Source organism: Alligator sinensis, unplaced genomic scaffold (genome assembly GCF_000455745.1).
Source record: "Alligator sinensis unplaced genomic scaffold, ASM45574v1 scaffold849_1, whole genome shotgun sequence".
Lineage (NCBI taxonomy): Eukaryota > Metazoa > Chordata > Crocodylia > Alligatoridae > Alligator > Alligator sinensis.
The window spans coordinates 1560301-1587227 of record NW_005842271.1 but is presented as its reverse complement, the minus strand read 5'-3'; the positions used below and the strand labels follow the sequence as shown (position 1 = coordinate 1587227).

Here is a 26927-nt window from a genome sequence, read left to right as displayed (position 1 = left end):
ACGGCAGCAATAACAACCATGTTACGTGAACTGCAGTCCATCTGTTGTTGGACAGATGTCCAGTTGTAGATTTGCTCTCCAAAATTCCTCTGCAGGGTTTTCTTGTACTGGGACAAAAAAAAGTAGTGTAAATCCTTAGAATTTCCCCCTTATATCAAAGGAGACCAACATATGATGGATCCTGGCCACCTGAAGCTACAAACCTCCGGCAACTATTTGTGCAGAAGCACCCGAAGACCCTAGTCAGGAGAAGGGTCTTGTTATGATACAAGAGCCTTAGAGGTAAAAGATCCTTAGACCCAAGAGTTCCCCATGTAAATTAAACCACAACCTAGTAGGAGATGTAACAAAAATCTTGGAGGGGGGTCAAGAACAGCAGTGATGGGATTTGACCATCATATGTCAAGCCCTGCGCACAACTTAGGAACACATTTTTAAAGAGAACAAGTGTGTGTTTAATTAAAACAGACGTGCATTAGCAAACAGCACTGGCCCTGCTGCTTTTCCTATAAGCATCATGAGAGGTTGAAATAATTTTTTTTAGGTCTGCAAGATCCAAACTGCTTCACAGCAAAAGTTTCAAAGTCCATCAGACAGACCAGCACAGTTATCAAATGTTTTGATATGATATTATGCCATGCAGTCTTCAGGACCAGGGAAGATACTCAAGTTCCAACATCTAATGGATCCTAACCATCTCAAAGCCTATTTAACAGAACACCTCTTTTGATTATATTGATTTGTATGGATGTCTAGAAAGTTCTGACCACAAGTGGGACTCCATTATACTAGGTGCAGAACTGATAGAGTGAACCATGGTGTCCCCAAACTGACGCTTACACTGTGCAAGCTTTGGCAAAAGCAAATTATGCTATACTATTTGGGGCCTTTTACTGTATTTTTCATGTATTAAAATCCTTTGGCTATAGACCAGCAATACCTCAAAATATACTTATTGTTGCATCTGCTTTTCAATAGGGCACTGTAAATATCTGGAATGTCTTGCGTTCGGTCAGCTGAGATGTGTGATGGTCCCATGAAACAAGATGTACGAATGTGTAGCCTGCTGTAAATGCCTCAAACCCTGTGCCCAATACCTTGAATTCTATCAGTCTAAAGAGAACATGGAAATATTAAAAGATTACAAAGAAAATGACTTCAGAGCTTCTGAAGCTGCAAGGAGTAGGTTAGATATGCACTTCCCTGGCAGCACTGTAAGGAAATATATGACACTTTCGATCACAATCTTGAAGTTACTGAAGTTATCATCAGTAAAAGTCTCAGTGATGTCCTTCGTTATGAAATACTAGAGCTTCTTAGAGTTAAGCTTTTAGTCTTTTATGAATGACTTTTAAAACAGTGGGGCACTGGAGTGGTGTTGCTGTAGCCATGATTGTCCTGGAAATATGAGTCAAGAATTTATGTGGGTCACACCTCTTACGGGACCAACTGCCTGATTTGTAGTCCAGGGCTAAGTACAGACAGTCAAAAAGCCTGAGGCTGAATCGATTCAATCTTCACAGGTTAGTCTAAGCTGCAGAGATTGAATCAATAAACAAGCAAATAGACATTCACTTTTGATTTCAGAAATGCAGCCACTAGGGGTGCATGGATAGATATTTTTTGGATACTGATACTGATTTTTAACGAGCTAGATAGGCCAATACCGTTCCGATTGCCAATATGCAGCCAGGCACCTTGAAGAGCAGCATCTAGCTGGTAAGTCTGCTAAGGTAGAAGAGGTGGGGGGAGGGAAGGAGCACAGGGGGACAAAGGGAATCTCCCACAGTAAGGGAAGGAGTGGGGCTGGGGCAGGGGCTGCACAGCCAGAGCAGGATACAGGACGGAGCTATGAGCAGCTGCCTCGTCCCCAGCCCGCAGCTGCAGCCCAGCCCACACAGATCCAGGGGGTACACGCCCCCCGACACCTGGATGAGGCATTTGCAGCTCTGTCCTGTGCTCCTCCCCATCCCGGCTGGTCAGCACCTGACCACATTTCCTAATGAAATTAACTTTACTTTTAACTTCTCACTGAAAACACTAAGGCATTAGATAACCCTACTTATCCAAAAGCAATGTTAATCTAGATGGCCAGAGAACAGGGTAAGACCAGCTTCCTCTTGGGCATGAAGCAGACTATTTTCAGGGAAGACCATGTCTCATCATGGCTCTGGCTCTACTGGAATACCAACAAAATAAGCCTAAACAAAATGTTACATACCAGAAACAACCCTTCAATAAACTGGGTCTTTTTTGACCTAGAGATGAGGAAACACCCAAGCAAAACCTAACTGCTAAGTGCCAGTTAAAGCAACATGAAAAGCTCGTCTATATAATATTTGGCCCAGAGAGCACATAGTGTATGAAAAAATGCATTTTTGGAAACTGAAAGCTATGATTTTGTTCTATTCCTAGCTAACCACCATGTCCTCTCCTGATTAGAAAGTTCTGAAAGCAACACGATGGATCAATTTACAAGCCATGCATGGTCTTTCCACATTACTGCTGTGCATGCAAAAGACGGTTGTTTTTAAACAAGGTTTTAAAAAACCACACCTTCTGCAAAGCAAATAAGCTTCCTTTCTTCCTCTTTATGGTTTTTGTATTCAGTAATGGGAGAACAAAAATCTGACTCTCTCTCCATCTCTGTGAACATTCAAAACAAGCTTGTTAGGTGCATTAAAACAAGGGCTGTGTTTGCATGAATGACACAGACTAAAATAGACCAAGGAACAACAAGGACAAGTTTCCTCGCTTCCAGGAAGGCTAGCCCACCACCACCTGGCTCCTATGGCTACACAATCATCCAGGAGAGGGAAGGGGGGGGGAAAAAAACAAAAACAAAAACCAATTTCATCCAATACTCTTAACTTTACAATGCACTCATGAAAGAACTATAACGAGACAGTTAAGGAAATGCATCTTTCTCTGTTCGTTCCACTTGGTGCCTAGCAGCTATGGTACATATAACATCTCTCGTGAGTTACACATGACAAATCATAACATGGCAGGAGTTAAACCATTTTACCCCGGATAAAAATGGCAGATCATCCATGAAGCTGCCCACCAAACTTCTCTGTGGGGCAGTAGCATCCCACAATAATTTTAATGTATGGCCAACTGGCACAATACAATGCAACATCTGCCAAGGGTCTTTACACAGTGCCTTTCATTTGGCCCATTTCACTGTTTTATCAACGGCTGCCTCAGGCACTGCACTTCCACACAGTCTCAAACCCAGTTACTCACCATTAAGAGCAACAGAGCTAAAACTAAAACTGAAGTGGCAGAAGCAGGTGACTGCATAGAAAAAAAAGGAAGAGGCACCAGTAGGGTACCAGGAGGTACAGCAAGGAACAAGGTACTGCAAAACCCTTGTATATATAGCTTCGTTACAGAATAAGTCTTCTGAACCTTTACATTTTTTTTAAAAAGGCAACAAATAATGCACCACTTAAAGTATATTCCCCTTTCTCCCTTCCCTCCACAGAGAAGTACTCTACAGCCCACTATGCTAGACTGTGTTGTGCAACAGAGACCATGTTCTTTACATAGGAACAAATTTAGTGGACTGTTTATCTATCACAGGCATTACATGTATATCCTAGGACCACAGAAGAACAGGTATGGTATTCTACTGCACTGCTTAGAAATAGTAGGCGACCATACAATTAAATACAAAGAGTCAATGTATGTCTTTAAAGGGGGGATGCATAATCTTGACTTTACCATTTGCTGACTTGAGTGCTTAACTTCACGATTGGCAGGTAAGATTCTTTGAGTAGATGTGATATCTTTTATTAGACCAACTGAGTAGTTGGCAAAAAAAAGTTCTTAGCAAGCTTTTGGGTGCAATCACCCTTCTTCAGGCATAGGGAGTCTCTCAGTTGCTGTACTCAGTTAATTACTCAGTTGGTCTAATAAAAGATATCACATCTACTCAAAAAACCTTGCCTGCCTATGCCATTAGACCAACAAGGCTGCAACCAAAAACCCAGTAACTCCACGATTTGAGCATGAGAGGCTGCAGATCAGCAGTGGTTGTCAACCTGTTCCAATTCAAAGCCCTGCTTCTCTTACCCATAATGTTTTTGGAATGGGTTGCTTCAGAAGCTCATTTCACTCCTTTTTGACTGCAGAAAAAATAATAAAGAAATTCTTCTGCTGCAAAAAACTCAGAAAGACCACAGTAAGTCAGAATATCATTTATACTAGGGGCTCCTATTTGAAATCTCTGGGTTTGTCTTGTGAATCACATGTAGGTGTTTGCCCATCTCACAGTGCTAATATCATGCACCAGCCTTAAAAGCACTTTACAGCACCCCATTTGGAAATTACTGCTTTACAGCATCAGAACACCACACTGGAGCTTTTAGCATGCAATTTCCTTTCTTTACGTTAGATGCAGTTCCTTCTTGAGGAATGGGGGGGAAGGAGGAAAGTGGGCTTAAAGCTCTTCTTTTTATTCTCTCTCTTTCTTCACTACTTGAATAGGAAAACATTACAAAAGTTTTCCATTTCCACCCAAGGTGTAGTTCTAGCAAGACTATTTCTGGCATTACTACATGAGCATGTGGCAGGAATGGTGTTCAAAGGGACACCATCAACCTAAACATACCGCTTCTGTCTAAAAATGTCCTGGCTGCTGTCAAGACAATCAGGACTTAAGATCACCATAACTACAATTGAAGATTTTTTTTTCTATTTTTCTTTTTTGTTTCGAGCACAGGCAGTCTTCGGACTTACAACACAATTGGTTCCTGAAAACCATGTCTTAAGTCAAAACATTGTAACTTGGAACCAATTTTCTCGTAAGAAACAATGTTATAAGTGGGGGATTGGATCCTGAACCAAGGCCCGATATTTTTTTTTCACCAAAAATACCTCGGAATTTTGTACTCAATCAATTATAGATGAGTAATATAGCTACATTAAGAGGCAGACAAGGTTCCTTGGGTGAATAAAAGATATCAGATTCACCCAAGGAACCTTGTCTGCCTATGTCCTTAAACCAACACGGCTACAACCTACACCCCTGCATAGCTACATTAAGGTATTTATATTGTAGATAACAATCATATTGATTTGGAAGGACTTCTTTGAGGTGACTTTGCTGGACTTTTTGAAGGGTTCTTGGCTGGAGTCTTCTCAGGAGCCTTGGCTGCAGGTTTTTCTGGACTCTTGTCTGCTTTCTTAAAGAAAGTATCCAAGGAAGTTTGGTCAGATGTTCTCCAGAGAAATGAGCAACGCAGCAAATTGGTTTGCTGGCGTGGCATCACATCGGATCAAGTGTTGTAAAGTTGAAACTGACTTCATAAAGTTGAAACAGGGTGTCAATTTATAAACGTAAGCGCGAAACGTTGTAACTTGAAACGTTGTAAATTGAGGACTGCCTGTACTTGACAGTGCTTTGCTTCCAGTCAGTCATTTACATTCTTCCCTTCTATGGTCAATTTCCCCTTTTGTCTCTGTCCCCAGCACAGGAGAGAACAACATATGTAAAACAGAAAATGTGATAACAAAACTGCAGAAGTAGGAAAACATAGGTCCTGAAAATCCCTGCGGCTCCTTTGTTAAAAACGACTAGATTTCAAGTCAAGTCAACTCTGACCCTTTCAAGGAGCAAAACTGGGACTCTGAGATGTGGTTCCAGTCCAGGCTCTGTAACAGGCCAGCCACATAAATGTGGACAAGTCATTTTTCAGAGGGTCCAAATCTCAACAGTTCAAACTTCCATTAAGCGAAGGCAGTTAAACACACACACACACACACAACCCCCTCCAACCCCTCCTCCCCCGCCCAAAAAACCAACCTGTTTTCCTACTGGCAAAATGGAGACTCACTTACTTGCTAAGGGATATAATCACACCACGTTATGGTTTATAAAATACTGAAACATCCATGTTTGAGATACACTTAAGCAATGCAAGATATTACCATCATAATTATCATCCCTATATGCAGATCTATAGGCAAGGCTCCATAAAACAAAGATCTCAGGCTGCACAAGTTGAACCCTTCTGTCAAAAATCAAAGCCACCTTGCTGGCCTAAACCTAAGACCAACACACCTCAATGGATTACTTTGCTTTGTCATGTCATGGACAAAGACACCTGTGGCAGTAAACTTCCCAAGCAGATCACACTTAACATACCGGGTGTCTGTACCACAAAAACCTCTACCCACACTAACCATTAATCTTGCCAGGGTCCCACACTCTTCTGTCAGAGACAAATGCATACTAGATATCACATGCATTATTAAAAAAACACAAATAAACTTAAACAAGCTACACTGTGCTATTTAAAGGCCCAAGAAGCACAAATTCAAGTCAGTTTCTGCACATCAGACCTTGATTTCACTGAAAACAGACTCAAAGTCAGTCTAAAGAAAGAAAATGACAGATTAATAAGTATCCTGTGTAGGACATTTTGATCTGATGCTTTTTAACAGCAGCTCTCGTCTTCAGCCCAAAAAACAGAGCACTTTTTCTCTCTTATCCACGGACCACTAATCCCAGAACAGGCAGAGCCGAGTCATCCTGGAAAGCGGAAAATATTTTCTAGCAATTCTTGCCATGTTGGAGAACAGTAAAAAAAATATGGTAGATCCAGGATGCAAGAGAGCAGCACATATGCCCATGTTATTTCTAACAGCACGTTAAAGCAGGGAATGTTTACAATGAACTTCAGTCCAACACATTTAGGAGCAGGGATGGTGTTGTTAAACAGTGCAGATTTACAACAGCGCCTGCCGTTCAATGGAGAGTTTCTCTCTTGCAGGCAGGATAGGTAGCACTCCCTTTAATATTTAAGAAGCCAGGCTGTGTACTGCCCTCAGCAAAGCAAAAGCTCCTATGGGGCTGTCATTTGATTTTGCCTTAAAGTAAGTTTACAAAGGATGTACCTTTTAGAGCAGAGCAGTTCTGTACACATGCTGGTGTCATACAGATGTGCAGTGCTTATTTGTGTGAGTGGGTGTGCCTTAGACTGCGTGTCTTCAAATGGCAGTGAATGTCTATGCCAACTGCAGAGGTTAAAACCACACTTCCTATCTGGCCGAGCAATTTTAATCAACATGCAGTAGCCTGTTCAGAGACTCATTTTTCAAAGGCATTGGGCAATCACAGCTCCCACTGACTTTCAACTGGTGCTGCAGGTGCTTAACACGTCTGAAAAATCAGACCCTTGCATTTGGGCATCTTAAATTTCTGCTGTAAACATAAATGAAAGGTGTCAGTTTCCTAGTCATGCGGCGTATCTGTCAGCCCTGTTTAGTTTAATGGAAGTGACACATGCTCTTTGGGGACCACAAGAATGGAAAAATTCCAAGCCATCCAAGTTAACATTTAACTGGCAAGGATCTTTAAAGGCAAAGCCAGGCAAGTGACTAAATACTGCACCCCAGTTTTCAACCCTGCACACCCAAACATCAACTTTAGGTACTGAGCACTCAGTACAGGATTCAGCTGCCATAAAATTGAGCTTGCAGCATAACATATTTTCCATCTGTACCCAAGTATGGGTTCAGAAGAACAACAACAACACTCATTCAGTGCATATTTCTAGCATGAAATTCTTGTTCTGAGCCATCCCTACTGCTGAGGTAGCATCCCTCCTTGCTCAGTACCACACCAATTTATTCTTGTGCTGTCTGGTACTTAAATCATGAAGGAGCTGGGAGAGGAGGGAGGTGAGAGTATTTTTCCCTTTGGGGCAGAAGATATACAAATACCTTTCTTCATCTTCCAATTTGCTAATTTCCATTCTGGCTTCTCTCTCTTTTTGCTGGCTAGGTCATTACTTCCAGCTAAGTGAACAGGACACTCTCTTCAAATCTAAGGCCAAAAAAACTTTGCTAATTGTTCAGCAGTGTCAAGTCTTGCTATAACTTGTTCATGCTCACTCCAAAGTATAGGGTCTAGGACACATAACAGGGCAGTTCCACTTCCATTTAATACAGCTAAGCAAGACAAAACCTGACAGGCGATTAAAAATTTACTCCCCCCCCAGACACATGCATCCCCTATTCTTAGGGATGTCTAAGACTGATGAAGGCAACAGGTAGAAGAACAGAGGGTCAAGCTCTTTCAGGTCATAGAGGTAAATTCCAGCTGTTTCATCACTATTGCTTTTCTGACTGAGTCATAGAAAATGCCCTCAGCCACTAGCAGAATGGCAAAACAAGAAAGGTAACTAGGACTTGGACCAAATCAAAGGTCTTGGGTCCCCAGAATGTTGGCCCTTAGAAGCTGTTTTATTTCATGTAGCCTATTTGATACTATACACCTACCCCAATAAGGAAATACTGCCCACAGAAAAGCCAATATTAGACTGCTTATAGCTAAAATACAGTTGACACAAACACCTACTTAAGACAGAAGTGGTCAAAATAAGTATAAAACTATTATTCTGTTTGCATTTATACAGTACCTTTCATCAGCCTCTACAACTCGCTACATAAGTGCATGCATAACACACATGCGTGCACACTTCTTTTCTGTAAAGATTTCTAAACTTTTGAGTCTTGTTCTCAGAGGCACAGAGGATCCTCTCCTCCACCACTGCTTTCTCTCATTCACTGCCTGAATTGCCACTGCCACTCTCAAGGCACTTGTTTCACAACCACTGTCCTTTTGTCTGAAAAAGACTAGATGCAATTCCCTTCCCAGCCTGTCACAGCGGGTCCTTAAATCATTCAGCAAGGTCAGTCTTGGGCAATGCCAGATATCCTCTGCCCACTCTTCACCTCCATGACAGGATTTTATTTTACATATCACAAAGTACATTGAGCCCAATGGTCTTCCTCAAAACTAGCAGAGACATTAAGGCTTTGCATTTTATTAGGCCACCTTTTTCAAAAAGAATCTTACACACTGCAAGTTTTTCTGCTCCACCACAAAGAAAGGAAATATTCAGATTCTCAAAAATACTAGGACAAGTTCTTAAGAAAAGAAGAATGGGAAAATTCCTCAGTCCCAGGCATAAGAGTGGAAGCCCTGTGGTTGGCATCACTCAGCTATGCTGAGAAAGCTGGGAAGAAATCCTTCCACCACCACAGACTACAGAAATAAACTGGGAAGCAAGAGTGGGGAGAGTGGGAATTTTCTTGAAGAAAAGGCACAGTAAGAAAGCAGGCAAAGCAAGATGTTAAGCCCCAAGCCCCATTGAAAGCAGAACAGCAGACAGAGCTGCAGCATTGTACAAAACCACAAGGAGGAAACAAAAACCCGAGGAGATAGGGGTCCAAATATATGCAACAGAAACAACAAAAGCATGCACAGAGCCACAACCGTACCTGAATTCCAGCAGCTCCAGAGGTCATTCAGTTTCCTCTCTGCTGTACTGGAGAGACACAAAAAAAACGAAACAAAAAAAACCGTAAAAGTTCAAAACTTCAGACAACAGCTTCCCGGCACAGGTTTAAGAAGTTCCTCTTGCTCTCCTTATAACTTTTCCGGACAATCCATTGAAGGCTCCTAGGGCAACAAAGCAGTTAAACCCATTATTTGAGGCTGATTCAGGAGCCAGCAGCAGAAGCAAAATCTGTAAGAGTTTGTTGTCAGTGATCAAGCCCTACTCATTGCCAGCAAAAATAGCCGGGTGGAGCAACAGGAGCTCGCTCTGCTCACGCACTCTCTCCCACTCTGAGCAGCACAGCCTTGACTGTCTGTATGCAGAGGATGTGGGGGCGGACTTTAAAGAGGGCCAACTCTGTGGGCCTCTCTCTGCCAATCAAAGGCCTGCGACTCCTGGCAACCGCAGCACACAACCTAAGCTCAGTAAGTGGGGACTGCCACAGAAGGACTAATTCAATATAAACCATGCAGACGAAAGGCTTGCAAACAAGGACCTCCTTTTCTTTCCTGCCCTTACTCCCACCTACTGGGCAAGACAGCACTGTACCTTTCTGAGAGAAGGAGCACAGGGAAATTTTAAAAGCTTGTTTAGTAAAAAGTGTTGAGCCTATAATTTCTTACGTCTGGGCTGTTTGATATTACCTGCTTTTCGTGCTGCTCATTGGAGGGGTCCTCAACTTCTCTGCAAATGGAGCAGAGAAGTCACACTGGAGAGCAAGAACTGCTTATTTCTCCTCCCGACTCAAAATGCACAATAAAACAGCCCAAGAAAGCAGGTCCAGGATGCAGAACCAACACGTTCCTGACCTAAAACCAGGCTCCAATGTATATGTTTAAAAAGGGCAAGAGACCACCAACTTTCTGGACTCCTGCAATATCAAAGACAGCAAAATCTAAGCACCTTGCAACTGTACAACTGAGTTACACACTGCAATTTCTTAAGCATTTAAGCAGAAAGGACGAGATGAGTGATCAGAGCCTAGCCATTCATGCCAGAGGCTCTGGAAGCAACCCAGCAGTGGGAAAAATATGGTTGTTAAGCAAAGAGATCTTCCCCACTGATTATACAGGAAAAAATTATTCCTGCCCCCATACTCAAACAACTTCTGCCAATAAGAGGAACTGACTATACTGAATAAGTAGTGAGGTATCCAGGTTGTAGTTGTATTGGTCTAGAGGAAAAAGCAATCAGGGCACATAGTAGAGATTATACCTTTTATTAGACCAAAAAGATTTTTTGCAAGATTTTTTGTTGGTCTAATAAAAGATCTCTCTACTACGCATCCTAATTGCCTTTTCCTCTAAACCAACATGGCTACAACCTGGATAGCCAACACATGGAAGATATCGAATTTTAGCCAATTTTTTAAAATTAAATCTTCATAGTTTCCCAAGCAGGAAGCAGCTGGGACCACCCGAAACCTGAGATCCTGCTCCTGCCTTTGTTTCAAGGTAATTTGCATCATTACAAATCCTCACAGGAGGTGAGAAGCTCCATACCAGCTATGAACCGACTACCCAGAGGAGTTTTTCATCTATATTGACTCCTCTGTGAAATCCTATGAAATATGAACTTTCATTTCTACCCAGGAGAACTTTTACAATCTTTTCTCCAATGCCTGATGAAGGGTGTTTGTGCCCAAAAGCTTGCAATTAAAGACATTTTTTTGCAAAAATCTTGTTTGTCTAATAAAAGATATCTCTACTATAAGTCTTGATAGCCTTTTTTAAGAGTAGTGAAGATTTTGAGAAGTTAGCACTATGTATGCTTTCTGCTAATTTTATAGCATTTCTCTGGGCACTTCTCACTGACTTTGAAGAAAGCTAACATGATGTCCTCTGGCCCTCTCAGAGTTCATTTTTAATGCATGTTATATACCTTTTCCCTCCCCTTTGCCTGCCTTGTTTCTTTAATTTATCAATTCTTCAGAGCCTGGAGTGCTTCTCCTCCTCTGTTCAGTCCCTAGCATGCTAAAAATATGATCTCAATTGATCTCTAGGAATTTCTGTTACACAAATCACTAATAAATTGCTCATAAATATGTTTATACATTCTTGCTTATCTATAAAACAAAGTAGTTATTTCTGTCACATCTTCCTTTTCTACCAAGGAATCTTACAAAGGCATGTAAGTAAGAGAGGGAAATACATCTTATTACAATGAATTCAATGCAAAATGTGTCTAGCTATAGCTGCAGCCAAATTTTAAAGGGTCAAAGATAAGACAGGGTCTATCCATCTCCCTATTCCCCACTACTTGTGCATCATTCACTGCAGCCATATCCTCTTTTCTAGAGAACTTGCCTCCCTCTTTCTGCCACCACTCCTCAGAAGCTTTTTTAATGTCCCCAACCAGCCAGCCACCTATTCTCAAGTTATTTCACTTTAATACAACATATTACAGACTCTACATGTGCTGCCAAAGGCTGAAATATAAAGTACTCAGATGTTTTTCAGAGGTAGATATGATTTGCCCAGAATGGGCAGGACCCTTAGAAGACAGCCTGCCTTCAGAGTCTCTCCTGCTCTCATTAAGGAAGTTTAATTAAGTTCAGTTACCCCATTAAATAATTACCTGTTTTAGTTCCCAATCAGAACTTTCGCTGCAGTACTGCACAGGCATGCAGTAGGCAAAGGACAGTTCTGTACAGTGACTGTTTTGAGACATTCTAGTCAATGGGGATCCCTCATGTGTCCTGTGAGTGTATGATCTGGCTTTTTGGAAAAGCCACATCCACTGGGATTATGTCCATGCCTTATGCCCTCACATAGGAGCACAAGGAGGCACAGGACACAGAACAGGTATGAACCTCCCCCATTTTTTTTCACAATTCAATGCCTGTGACAGCTTAGAACTTCTAAAAACCAAGGAGGGCAAAGCATGGCATGCACACTGATAACACTTTGAGAAACTACAGTTACTGCCGTGTGTGTGACCTTTCTTCTTTAAAGTGTTTTGTGTGGGTCCCACCATAGATTACTGGCAAGCAATGCCTCCTCAGGATGATGGGAATGAGGAGCTATAGGTGCATCCTCTCCCAAATCCAGCATCTCATCTAACCACTGTGTCAAATATGATGCTTTGGACTAAGTTACTGGTTGCTTTGTTGATATCCAATCATGGCACATCAGAATGTGTCTTTTAAACCCTAGGAGAGCAAGCATTGATTTTCAGTGGGAGAGGTTCGGTGACTGACTGGTAACCAAGAGATGAATTGTGGGATATGTCAATGCTATTTGCAACAAGCCATCCTGGTCTTAAACACCCAGTCATAAACCAGAAATTGATAGGGCCCCTAGTTTGAATGGATGATTAGGTTCTACCAGTGTAAAAAAGCAGAGACTAGAATGCATCTATTGTATATAATTTTTTATCTTTTGGTGTTAACACAATTCCAAGACAATGACATAATTGAGTGGCTTGGTTAAGCTAAAAACCTGAGATTACTTTTGGGGATGTATTTTGGATGTGCTCTTAGCACCACCTTGTCCTTAAAGAATATCATACAGTAAGTTTAAGCTGCCATTACTTGAATCTCACTCTCTCTTCCCACTGAAATATTAGCAATTAAGCAGATCAACTTCAGAGAGATATGGAACATGGAGAAACCCAAGAAAGGCCCATGAGTCTCAGAAGCCTTATACTGAGGTCCCGGGTACAAGCAGATCTTCCTGGAAATGTTGTTGTAGCCCTGTAACAAAAACTTTGATATTGCAGTGTGAGAGAAGATGAAGCATGACTGCACAGGTAGCTGACAAGCTGAAAGCAGTGCAAGGTGGACCTTAATAGAGCTGGATGAAAGACCCGACTGTCTGAGAAGCTGTAAGTAGCCAAGTAACTGGTATAAAAGCCTAATCTAGGCCCAGGCTATTTGGGTGAATCTGCTATCTTTTATTAGACCAACTTAAATAGTTGGAAAACAACTATTAAGCAAGCTTTCGGGTTCAAAAACCCTTCATCAGGCTAAGGAAGTTTCAGCGGTTGGTGTGTGCTCTTCCAGGAGCACACACACCAACTGCTTGCTTAATAATTCTTTTCCAACTATTTAAGTTGGTCTAATAAAAGATATCAGATTCACCCAAAGAACCTTGTCTGCCTATGTCCTTAGACCAACACGGCTACAACCTTACACCCCTGTAATCTAGGCCCAGGCATTTTTAGAAAACTATACTAAATAAGAACCTCTTCCATTCTGAAGAATACTTCTTCCTGGTAATATTTTCTTACTCTGTATCGGGATTTCCAAACCCAAAAAGGAACAGTCCCTGTCCATGGTGCTCAGCCATTCCACAGTGATGCTGACAGTTATAATGGCTCTGGATTTTTGATGAATATATGTCCACAACTTCCAGGGTGTCCCTCAAGAGCTTCCCCTCCAACAGGAGGTCTTCATTGTCATCCTGTACCTTCTTCCACATCCCAAAACCCAAGAGCCATGAGACACACCTCATGGCTATGACTGTGATCACTGACCTTGCAACTGTGTATTGGGAATGCATAGTTGCCTGTAGGGCTGCCCTGGCAAACATATGGCCTGCTTTAACAGTTGCCTTCAGCTCACATCTAAGGCAATTGGGAAAAAAAAGGAGTCCCCTCCTCCACTGCTAGGAAACAGAACTTGACACTTTTTCAAGCAGTATTTGCCACTCAGAGTTGCAATAAGTCCAACAAGTTCACTTTGAGCCTGAAAAGATATAACTTTGGGAGGGCAGGGGACCCTTCTCTTCGGATGTGCCTTTTGTTGACTTATATTTTTCTTGTGTCATTGCAATAACCGCAGGTTAGGGTGGAAGTGTCCCCAGTTTTTACAGAGCACTTGACAGGCCTCTCGTCACCCATCTCAAATTAGGACCAGTGATGGCCAAGGCTTGCAAATGAAATGACAGGCCTTGGAAACAGCTGACAGTACATCAAAGAATTAATAGAATTCCTCCTATAAAACTATTGTTTATATTCATAATACATGGATCTCCATGATCCACATTCAAAAATCCTGGAAGGCCAGGTCAACCACCGGAGCAAGGGTTGTATGGAAAGCATTAGTGGGTAACAATGAGGATTTTCTCTCCGGAGATTGGTTTTTACAGTTCCACCCCTAGCTCCTGGCCACTGGCCTTGGGCTGAAACACTGGGAATCTAGGTTCTGACTGACACCTGTGAGCCTGTTTTACTCCTGCTCCTGGATCTGCAGGAAGGAGACCTGCTACAGGACACGTGAAATTACGTGCATAGTCAGTGTGGCAAGTTAACTGGATGCTGGTCTGGCTTTAAGTGATCATTAGCCCATGTCACTTCCACCTGTGGCGAGTGAGTGCCCTGTTTGCAGGGTCTCTATACAGTCTCTAAAGTCATTGTCAAAAAAGCATCCATGTTTAATGTGGAAGATAAATGTGGGGTTCAGCAACAGTGAGGGGTGGTGGTCACTCAGAGGCAACATCTGGACTCCAGCCTAGTACTTGATTCTGTGCTGGTGTCAACTATGTCCAAGAGAAGATCCAAACATATCTGGGTAGATATACCTCAGACCCACACTCAGTAAGAGTAGCAATGCCAGAAGTGTTGGTAAGCTCAGGAGGAGGGATGTCTATTCTTCTTTCTGTGGAACTATACCTGGGTTCCACTTTTTCTCTTGGATTTCTATCAGCTCTGATAATAAGTTTGCTGATAGGGCCAGTATTATTTATTTAGCAAATGCAAATCCATGAAGCCAAGCAATGGCCTCCTCATTATCTGAGTTCAAAGTTAATAACCCACCTCTCAGTTTGCAGAGGGACACTCCTCAGTGGTATGCAGCATTGTTCATCTCTCTACAAGCACACAATGGGTTAGCACTGAGACCTTAGTGATGAAGGTTGGCTGCACAGGGGCCTTGGCCTGTCCTGAACCTGTTTGGCAGGGACCACTCTCACCATGATAGTTCAAAGCCAGCAAGTTGACAAGTGGAGGTTGTCACAAGGAACTTGTTTATGACTTCCTGTGATTCCCATTCCTTGACCCAGAGAGCATCATCATATTCTCATCTGGGAGGTTGCTCCGTAAGGGGCGCTGCGAAGGAAAGCAGGCCGTGGGTGGATTGGGGCCAGTGCCAAATCAGTACAGATTAATTCTCTCAGAGCCTTTTTTTTTTTTTTTTTAAACCAACAACAAAAAGAGCAAGTGAGCAAGATGGGTTTTGTTTTGTTTTTTACAAGATCTAGTTGAGAAATTGAGTTCAGTTGTAAAATAGCAGGTTAGATACTCGCCACAAATTGTATCACTGGCATAGGCAACAAGTAACTAACTGAGTCACAGCCACTTCATCCCTTACCTCCTTATGCTCCCATGTAAAAGCATATGTGGCACATGCATGGGCCGGAGAGGCACTAGTCTTCAAAAGAAAATCCAGTTGCATGCTGAAGAGATTCCTGCTCCCTTGCAAGGTGATGCATGCTGACAAACACTTTTAGAATCTGTGATTAAACTCAGTTGCTGAACTATCCTGTCTACTTTATTTATGGGTGCAAATAAAGATAATGGCTCATTGGACTACTGTACTGTGTTCTCACCAGTTCATTCACCGTTATCCTTTTCCCTGGCTTACTCCCAAGCTTCCTTGAATACTATTCCAGATATTTGTTACAATATTAGTGCCTCAGATCAGCTGCCCCATTGGCTTGGTGACAGCAAAGAACTTAGTTTTCATACCAAGGGATGGACTTTCTACACCCCCGTCTTGGTGTGGATGACCTAGTGTGCTGCCACATGGGACACTGCATTATTCCAAGAGATTCAGTGATGAGAGCTGTTCTGCAAGCAGTCTCTGCCAACTGACTGGAAGATGCTATCATAACAGGGGTCTAACAATAAAAATAGAGGGGAAACAGCATGATAGCTCTCAGAATAAAAAAATACAAGAGATCCACATGACTCAGTCTGGACTGAAACAACAAGTCAAGGGCTCAAGATAATACCCCCACCCCTGACACACACATACACCATTCCCAAGTTTGTGAGCCAACAAAGGAATGATGCCAACCCACAGTTTACAGGCAATGTGCTGCCCATAACACTCTCCAATACTGCTCAGAGCCACCACAAATTTTGCTTTCCACATTTTACATTCCTTCGGTTTTGGCTGGGGGCACAAAGTATGATGTTGCCTGCAGCTTATATCTGCCCAGCACTTTTGCTCACAGGCCAAAGGTGGGCACAACTTCTGCAAGCATACCGTAGTTACAGGGAATTTTCACACAGAAAGAAAACCAAGTGCCCTGGCCAATTACAGTTCTCTCTTCTTTTTTCTCTGCTTCCCATATTAAGAAAAAGTAAATAGTAAAGATGCTCCAGGTCCGTAGCTGCAACTTATCTATCTTGAACAGTACTGAGAAATTTCATTTCTGGGGAACCAATTTCCTCCCTGTTTCCTGACAAGTCCTGGCATGGCATCACTCATGTATCAAACAGTTTCCTAACGTGACCAGTGTTAGTTGACCCATCAAAAAATATTTAAGAATTTATTTGTTCCCAATTACTTTTTTCTTCTCACTTTTCCTCCTCCTCTGGACATACATTTCATGCCCAATATTTTATTCAGATGAGAGTACACAGTTCCAGAAAGATATTTAAGTACCTAATTCTCATTAATATCAACAATTCCTATCTACTCTTGTAATTGATCACACACTTAAGTCCTCTGCCTTAAAAGATGAGATGAATTAGATCCATCTCCCTCTGAATCACATCATTGTTGCTCCTAAAACATCCAGGGCAGACCATGGCAACTGACACTTCACAAGAAGCACTCTCAGCACCTCATGCCACAGGAGTACCAAGGCAAAGCCTAGATCTAGGCTGACCTCCCAGAACTACCAAAACAGTCTGAGAGCAGATAGGATGCCACTTTGAAACACTTTGTTTCCTTTCTGCACTGTGTCAGAGATTTTTCATCATAGGAATTATTACAGGTATTTTCATAGCCGACAAATTATGTATATACTAAATATCCTCTGTGGATATTATGCTTCTTTTGAGGACACCATCAACTCACATTACAGTTGCTGAGTAGAAGCCAAATAAATATTTATAGAATACCAACAGCCTGAAGGAAAAGAAAAATCGTATTAACACATTAAATGTCAGTGGAAGTGAGGGAGAGGAATGTAAACTGAGCCCAAATGCAGTCCGAAAATGGTAAGGCTGGAAGACATGGCTTGAAAGTTTGTTAATGATGAAGCTGCCAAGGTTACTAGATAATAGCCAGACACCCTACTTTACAGGCTGATGTAGGAGTTACTTGACTTTAGCCAGGCCTGAAAACACCTTGCTGGGCCATAAGAGGACACTGAGCATTGTAACATCTTCCTTATCACAGCTGCTTCAGCCCAGGCAGTTAGGTCAGAAGGTCCAGGGTGTTCACAAGCAAAGGGATAAAAACTAAGAATTCACAGTTCCAGTCTGGATTCTACCAAGCACCCCAACCTACTGATTAACTGGAGTCAAGTCATCTACATTATTTGTGCCTAATTAACTCATTACAGTTTAGAAAACAAGAAGCCAACAACACACAACACTGGGTGTTGTTTATTTCTTATGAAAGCTCAATTCAGAAGCAGCAAAAAAAAAACAAACCACCAGCAAGAGAACAAAACAAAAAATAAAATCTTGAGCTTTCATGGAGTTTTCCATAGGAAACACTCTCTGGCTAATAAAATCCACCCTTTGCACAGAAAGCAATAGACAAGAATTGGAGAGAAAGGATAAATTATGAGACAATCTAATATGAAATAAGCAACACATAGGTGACAAGCTGCAAATAATATACATACCATAAGGGCAGCATAGAATGCAACCAAAAGGAAAATGTAAGAATGCATCTAACAAAAGTAAAAAAATTGCATCTGTAGTCTACTGGTGGTAACTGCAGCTGCATAGCAGCATGAGCAGAATCCAAGAGGATTCATGAAAAAGTTCAGCTACAGTATAAAAATAAAAATATATAATTATTGCAGCTGCATCATATCCCAGGCCTAGCTGCAGTTTTTTGGGAGTGGTGGAGGTTTAGGGGAGAAGAAGCATATGAAACAATTCATATCCAATTCCATATGGTACAGTCTGTAAAGTGTTTTTTTCTATCTTTCTCCCTCCCTCCCTACATCTCCTTGCCCTTCCTTTCCCTCCCACTCACACTTCACACACACATACATGCTTCTGCTTTCCTAATAAAGGTCATGAATTAGTTACTTTGAAATAAAACAAAGTAATGTAAGCATTAAAATGCAGAAACTGACCAAAATCAAGCAAACCTAATTAATTCCCCACTCTGGTTTCACCCCAGCTTTTTTTATTTATATTGTGGCAGCACTTAGACATGTCAGTCATAGATTGAACCTCATTGCGCCAAGTTTTGAATGTAGAACATGAATAATTCCCACCCCAAGAGTTCTAAATCCAAGCAAAAACATTTGATGTTTCACCCCTATAGTTGGAAGATCACTTTTCACCTTTCCCTTTTAAAACAACAGAAACAAGAATCCTGAGAGAGTATGCAGTTGTCACAACATTTGCTCCCCACTTACATGCAGTGTGCAGCTGTTCAAAAAACAACAGTAATCTATTTTGGTTAGAGAAGTACAGAAAATATCAATCCCTGAGGAAATTTTAGCATTAGAAATGGTCATAAAAGAGAGGAAATGTACTGTTTTGCTTTGCTTAGAAGAAAAGTTGATCAAGTTTATAGTTAGCTAAAAATTAATAGGGGGGAGAAGGGAAGCAGGGAATGTTGTGACCAAAACGTCATTAAAATTTCCCTGTTTGTTTCATCACCACCCCCAAAAAAAAATCAAATTTAGTTCAATTTAGCAACAGGAGGAATGCAGTTGTTCTCCTTTATTTTCCCACCTCTCTTTTTGCTTTTTAAAAAGGATCTGCTGCTGGGCTGTTTCTAAGCAACAGAGCTTTCTTCTTATAGATTGTTTAGCCACAACACTATATACAAAGCTTAAGTGATGAGGAGAAAGGAAGATAGCTTCACATTAAGCAGTGTTTCTCAACCACAGTGCTGTGGCACCCTAGGGTGCCATAAGGTCCTTTTAAGGGTACCATGGGATACCATGAATATTAATACTGTTAGGTGTGCAAACAATAAACATCTACACGATTCACAAGATAAACCTAAAGTTTTCAAGTAGTTTTTAAAAGATTTTCATAGTATTGAAGCTATTCTAGACTGCTGTGGTCCAAGTTGTTTGCAACAGAAAACAACTGTGTAGCTGCCTACTGAAAACAGAAAAGCAGGGTCTTATAAAGTTCAAATTCTCTAAAAGACAAATAAAAGACTTATAAAATACTAAAAGAGTATGTCTACAGAATCAAATCTCTACTTGGTGTTTCCCCTCTTGCATTCCATCTTTTTTTTTTTCTTTGTGAGGGGTGTGGATCAACATAGCCAGAAAAAAATCCTTATGGAGAAAAACTGGAGGAGCTCTACCAATAAAAAAAAAATAAAGTGTAACACTAGGAACTGCAAATTTAGAAGATTAATTTAATCAGCAATTGTTAAGAAAAAGGAACCTTAACTATTAGGCCTCCATTCAGGCAAGCATGGCTAAACGTAAGTTACCTTTACATAACGCAACTCTAGTGCTCAGCAATGACACTCAACAGTGTCAGGTTTCATAGTTTCATAGTTGTTAAGGTCAGAAGGGACCTCAATAGATCATTGAGTCTGACCCCCTGCCCTGGGCAGGAAAGAGCGCTGGGGTCATATGACCCCAGCCAGATGCTTGTCCAGTCTTCTCTTAAAAACCCCCAAGGTAGGGGAGAGCACCACCTCCCCTGGAAGCCCATTCCAGATTCTGGCAACCCTTACCATAAAGTTCTTCCTTATGTCCAACCTAAACCTGATCTCTCTCAGTTTGTGGCCATTGTTTCTGGTTATTCCAAGGGCTGCCCTGGTAAACAGAGCATCTCCTATTTCTTGCTGCCCTCCCCTGATGAATTTGTAAATGGCCATAAGATCACCTCTCAGCCTTCTCTTGAAGAAGCTGAAGAGATTCAGGTCCCTCAGTCTCTCCTCGTAGGGCCTTACCTGCGGGCCCCTAACCATATGAGTGGCCCTCCTCTGTGTTGGGGCCGAGGGGCTGTGGCCAGCAGCCCGAGCACGTGGGCCGGGGAAAGTGGTCGGCACGGCAAACTAGAATTAGGCACTGACATGTAGTGGTTGATTAAAGATTATTTTACTTACACCGCAGGTGGTCGCGGTGCAGGCAGGAAAACTTTCTTGAGTTGCAGTTAAAAAACGAAAACAAAACTCAAACAAGACCCGCAGAAAACTCAAGCCTCTTGAAACACCCCGGACAGAGCTCTGGATACACACACGGAGTTTGCTAGGCTCCATGGACCAACCGAAATGAGAGTCTGAAAGGTGACTCTCCATGAGCGCGCAGGGTGGGGTACGTTGAGGGAATCAGGCGGCGACGGGGAGAGGCTAGAGGTTGATCAGGCCCCTGTATCCTCCTTTAAGGCACACGTGGAGTTTGTTAGGCTCCACAGTGCGCTTAGAGATCTTCACGAGATGGATGTGAAGTTCTCCTCCTCCAACTCGGGCGGAAACTGCTCAAGCCTCTTATACAGCTAGCAAGCCAATCGCTAGTCACCACGTGGGAATAATTTAGAAACAGCCAATAGTGGGAAACAAATTTACATACGGGTGGCGGGAACTCCTTTGCACCGGGGTTTTCTCTATGCAACTGAGAATTGCACCGTGCAAAGAAAGCTCCATGTGGCGGGAAATAATTCTGCAGTGCCGAAGCGTACACACAATCATACCCTTTGGAGCATGACACTCCGAACCCTCTCAAGGTTATCCACAGCCCTTTTGAAGTGCGGCACCCAGAGCTGGATGCAGTACTCCAACTGCGGCCTAACCAATGCCGCGTGGAGAGGCACCTCCCTCGACCTGTTCATGGTGCACCTGCTAATGCATGACAGAGTGTGGTTAGCTATACTGGTTACTTTGTCACATTTATGGCTCATATTAATCTTGGAGTCAGTAAACTATGACTCCAAAATCCCTTTCTACCATTGTTCGGCTGAGGTCATCCCCTAGCCTATAGGTGTGTTGGCGATTCCTTCTCCCTAGATGCAGCACTTTGCACTTGTCTTTGTTGAACTGCATACTATTGCTTTCTGCCCACTCTTCCAACCTGTCCAGGTCCACCTGGATTTGATCCCTTCCCACTAGTGTGTTTACTGTACCCCATAATTTTGTGTCATCTGCCAAATTTGGACAGAGTGCTCTCCACACCCTCATCCAAGTCGCTGATGAAGACACTGAATAGCACAGGTCCAAGGACTGAGCCTTGGGGGACCCCACTACCCACACCTTTCCAGGTCAATACCAACCCGTCCATCACCACTCTCTGGGTGTGACCCTTAAGCCAATTTGCCACCCACCTGACCGTGTAATCATCTATGTCACAGCCACTCAGTTTGTTTATGAGAATAGGATGAGATACTGTATTGAAGACCTTCTTACATATACCTTGGCTCCTGCATCTAAGCATTTTGTGACCTGGTCATAAAAAGAAACAAGGTTAATCAGGCACAATCTACCTGCTATGAAGCCATGCCAGTTGCCCTTCAGCATTATTTTTCCTGCTGGGCTCCCACAAATGTGATCCTTGATAATTTTCTTCAAAGGTTTTCCCAAGGATAGAGATGAGACTAACCAGCCTATAATTACCCGGATCCTCCTTCCTCCCCTTCTTGAAAATAGGGACCACTTTGGCCCTTTTTCAGTCCTCTGGGACCCAACCTGAGCACCAAGAGTGCTCAAACAGCCATGCCAGTGGCTCTGCTATGACAGTGGCCAACTCCTTCAGCACCCTTGGATGAAGATCATCTGGGCCTGCTGACTTAAACATATCCAGCCCCTCCAAGTGTCCCTTTACTAGGTCAGTGCTGACCATTGGTGGGCTGGTGTTCCTCCTGTGTCTATCTATAATGCAACTGAGAGATGTGTCTTAATCCGTGTTCAGAAATACAGAGACAAAAAACTCATTGAAGAGTTCAGCCTTGCCCCTCCTATCTGTCACAAATTGCCCTAGCCTGTCTTGTAGGAGGCCTATGTTACCCTGAGTCTTCTTTTCACTCCCTATATACCAGAAGGACTTTTTGTTGTCTTTAATTTTTGTCACCAGCCTGAGCTCCATTGCTGCTTTGGCCTTCCTAATTGACTCCCTGCAAGTGTGAGCCAAGGAGGTATACTCCTCCTTGGTAGCTACCCTGTTTCCCCAGCCTGTATGCCTCTTTCTTTGCTCCTAGGCTTTCCTGGATTGCCCTGTTCAGCCAAGAGGGTTTCTTGGTCCCTTTGCCCCCTTTTGTGCACAATGGAATCGTCTCCTTCTGCACCTGAAGGATTGCTCGCTTGAGGAACAACCACCCTTCCTGGACTCCCATCTCGCCAATCCTCTTGATCTTTAATGCCCCAGTAACAAATCTCTTGAGCACAATGAAGTTAACCTTTCTGAAGTCTAATACTTCTGCCCTGCTGGTTATTTTTCCCACCCTATGCCAGAGAGTGAATTCAATCAATTGATGGTCACTATCCCCTAGGTTACCTTGTACCTGTAGATCCCCCACCAGGTCATCCCCTGTAGCTAGCACCAAGTTCAGTAAGGAGTTTCCCCTAGTGGGACGGTATACCTCCTGTGTTAGGCAGAGGTCCTGTATGCAGGTTAAGAACCTACATGAGCAGTTACATCTGGCTGACTGCTCCTCCCAGCAGATGTCAGAGTAGTTTAGGTCACCCATGACAACCGTGTCCCTTGACCAAACAGCCTCTGCAAGCTGCCTTGAGAATTCCAGGTCTAGTTCATCCTCCTGGTGTGGCAGTCTGTAGTAGGCCCCCACTACCAAGTCTCTTATCCCCTGACCCCCTTGTATCCTAACCCACAGTACCTCAATTTGCTCCTCCTCTGATCCCATCTTGATTGTAGAAGATGTGTATTGCTCCTTAACACAAAGAGCAACACCCCCACTTTTTCCCCACTCTATCACGTCTGTATAACCTATGGCTCTCAATGCTTACTGCCCAATCATGAATAGGGTCACACTAGGTTAGCCCAACCAAGTCGAAGTTATTGCTTGCAAGCAGGAGTGCGAGTTCCTCCTGCTTGTTCCCCATGCTCCTAGCATTAGTGTAGAGACATTTAAGGCCTCCAATGCGTGCCCTTGGTACTCCTATGTCCGGATGTCTATCAGGCCCCTTAGTACTTACCTGGGCTGATCCAGTGCGTGGCTCATGGTTCGCTGATTCTAGGTTCTGTCCTCTGCATCCCCGTCCCCCAACAAACCTAGTTTAAAGGTTCAATTGACAAGCCTTCACTCACAAAACTACCTGCACTCCAGTCTCCCAGTGGATGAAGGGAAATCAGCTCATCCCTTTAGCTGATTAAACAACTGAATTACATTCCAGAAGGTACTGATACCATTGTACAGTACAAGACCATAATAGGGTAACTCAGTGGTGGTGTATGACTAGGGTCCCAATGTAGAGAGAGTCTCTCTCTTCCCCCCACATCCCCCACATATGGAAAGAAAATCTCTCTTTTAGAAGAATGCATGTTCTCCTGTTCTAAAAGGCTTCTGTTCCTCATCACATTATACATCTTTTTCCATATACTCCTTTTTATCTTTCAACTTGGCATTAGTGAAAGCATGTGACAATATCACATTCATTCAGTTTCCAAAAAATACAATGGTTATATGATGAGCTGTTCCAGAATGACATGAATCCATCTGACTCCAGCTGAGATTTGAACATTATTTTTTTCATCAGAAGCAGCAAAGATAGGATTGTAGTATTTGGGGGTGGGGACTTAGTCTGGTGGAATTTCTTTGGGGGAAAATAAAGGAAGCAACAGGTTTTCAGTGGTGAAATTCGCACTATCCCCATTTACAAGAGACCTAATGGAATCCCTGAATTAAAATCCATAAACTGATCTCAACAGTTCTATTAGCAGAATGGAGAAAGCAAACAAGTGACATGTGGAACTATGTCAAGACATCTCAGAATTCCAGATCAGAGATTATGAGGAATTCCTGGGCAGCTCCGGTGTAAGAATGTCTTGACTGCTCTCTTATTTCATTTTTAAGAGAGATTTTTTAATTTAATGGTGCAAAAAATAAAGGACCAACAACAAACTAGCTAGAGCCAAGGGTAGTATATACCCCAGAGTCTACCCAGAGACTGATAATTCTTATCTGTAGCAGCAGTGCTAATCTACTCCAGAGAGCCCATATAACACTGTTAACAGTTCTGACCTAAAAGATTTCCTGCTATTTCCACTCCGGACCTAAATCTTCCCTCAGGAGAAGCTAAGGACACCTAGACACGTGACGGAGCTCTTCACATCAGAGGAGACTCGATTAATTGAATCTGCCGTGAGTCTGCTGCAGCGTGCTAGTGTCATGTGTATTCAGTGTCCCCATGTTTCAAAATGGCAGCTTTAACTAAATCTCATCAAATGAGGTTTAGTAAAAGCGCTCCTGCTGCCATTTTGAAACACAGGACACTGAATACACATGACGCTGAGAGCAGCTCTAATTAAAGCACCACCCGCCACCTCCACCCTGGAGCATGTATATAGAAAATGCCCTAATATTCATCAAGGCAGATCATGAGGCAATTCTGTAATGTGCACAAGTAACCACTGGAGGTCAGACTAAGTCCAGTTCATCTGTATGTATGATTTAAGACCTGAATGTAAATCTTAATACCACTTGGCATGCCTAAGGAAAACTGTCACAAAACTCAAAAACAAAGACTTCACTAATACCACTGATATTGAAACACATGATGTTTTGATTTGTGATCTTGATTTAAAACAATTCTATTCAGCTGTCAGAACTACCATGATATAGTGTCCTATAGTGTCCTCTGCTGGAGCAATTAGTTAATAGCAGGATTCTTCAGCACACACGGGTATGTCTACACAAGACTTTACTGCGGAGTTTCCTAATTAGCTCGGCAGTAAACATCTCAGCATCTATACATGCAGTGCTATTAGGCCTCAGGAAACTAATTAACTCCACAGCAGGATAGTACTTGTAAACACAAATTTTTTTACTCCACAGCAACACATATGTAGATGTTGATGGGACTGGCTAGGGCACAAGGGTGTGGGGGCTGCCTACCAGCTAGCACCCAAACTGAAGCACCCTTGTGTCCCAGCCAGCCCCTCTGCAGGCCATTGAGCTGGGTCAGAGCAGCCCCATGCTGGCAGGCTGACCTCCCAGACCTCCGGCTAGCCAGAGCTACTCCAACCTGGCTCAATGTGCTGCAGTCCTGGGCGCACATTCAAACAGGGTGCCCAAGACCAATAAACTCCTGTGCAATATCACCAGACTTTACTGCTGTGCATTAATACCACATGTAAATGTGCCCATTAAGTAGCAGATATAAATACCCCTCCTTGGCCTGTCAGCCCAACAGGAACATGTTCCAGTTTGTCTATGAGTCCAACTGCTGAAAATGTTTTCATTAAGAAAAACACTCCATGCCATCAACAAAAAAAATCAATATTGTAGATTAATGTGTTCCCTTTGCTCAAAGAAATAGCTTTGTATTTTACGATTTGTTTTAAAACAGCATAAGGATTCCCTTTATTTACTGAACCCATAGTTTGTACATGTTTAAACAGTGTATCTGGGGCCTACTTCGAGTGGGTACCTGAATACTTGTGTATCCCCCCAAATAGCTCCCCTCATCAACCCTCGAACCTGCATTATAAACATGCATGAACAGAAAACGGAATCCCTGGAATGACATAGCTCTTAACACTAACCCACAATCTTTCTTCCTCCATTCTGCCAAATAGGTTGATGGAGTAAAAATGCTGAGGGGAAGGATAGTAATTGCCTCCTAAAGCTTCCTTTATTCTTTGGATCCACAACTAGGATTGGGGCTTCATTGTGCTAAGTCTTACAGAAAGACAGGGCTCCTGGCCCAAAAGAGCTAAACTATCTATTCTGAAACAAGACCCAAGCAAACACCAGGAGGGAAGGAGCGGAGGAACCATTACCCAACACCGCCTCCCCCCGAGGCTACGGTTCCAGGACATCCTGCTTTACCCAAGAATAAGATGACACAGCAGAACTGCGCCATGCCATCTTCCCCTCATCTTAAATACCTGACTGCAGCCCAGGTCCTAGTGCACTGCAGCGCCCCAGCACCCGGGAGGGCTAGTGGAGTCGCCAACGACCAGAGAAGGCAGAAGAGGAATGACCCTGCCCGTGTAGGGGTGCCGGGGAGGGGACAGCCTAGGGCAGCGGCCACGTCCCAGGGCGCGGAGCAGCGGGACAAGCGGCGCCCGGCGATGGCTGTTCCCGGGCAGCAGCGGGCCGGGCCGCTCCTGCAGCGAGCCAAGGGGTCGCTGGACCCCGCGCACCTCCGCCGGCCGCGTCACCGACACCCCAGCACCGACCGCGAAGCAGCCCGGGGAGGCGGGATGTCGCCCGGGCTTGCAGGTCCCCACAGCCAAAGGCTTTGCCCGGGACGGATCCGCCCAGCAAACGCCACCGCCGGGA

At 43.1% G+C, this 26927-nt stretch overlaps 1 protein-coding gene across 3 annotated transcripts in view; it reads right to left on the bottom strand.

Moving 5' to 3' along the window:
* PALD1 (phosphatase domain containing, paladin 1) overlaps positions 1-26927 on the bottom strand; it is a 201704-nt gene that overhangs the window by 170065 nt on the left and 4712 nt on the right. For 2 of the 3 annotated variants that reach the window (XM_006027891.3, XM_006027892.3), the window contains one exon: positions 9298-9344. The exons of the other annotated variant lie outside the window; for it this stretch is intronic. The gene's annotated coding sequence lies outside the window, so the exon portion shown is untranslated. The remainder of the gene's footprint in view (positions 1-9297; positions 9345-26927) is intronic. 3 annotated transcript variants of the gene reach the window in all.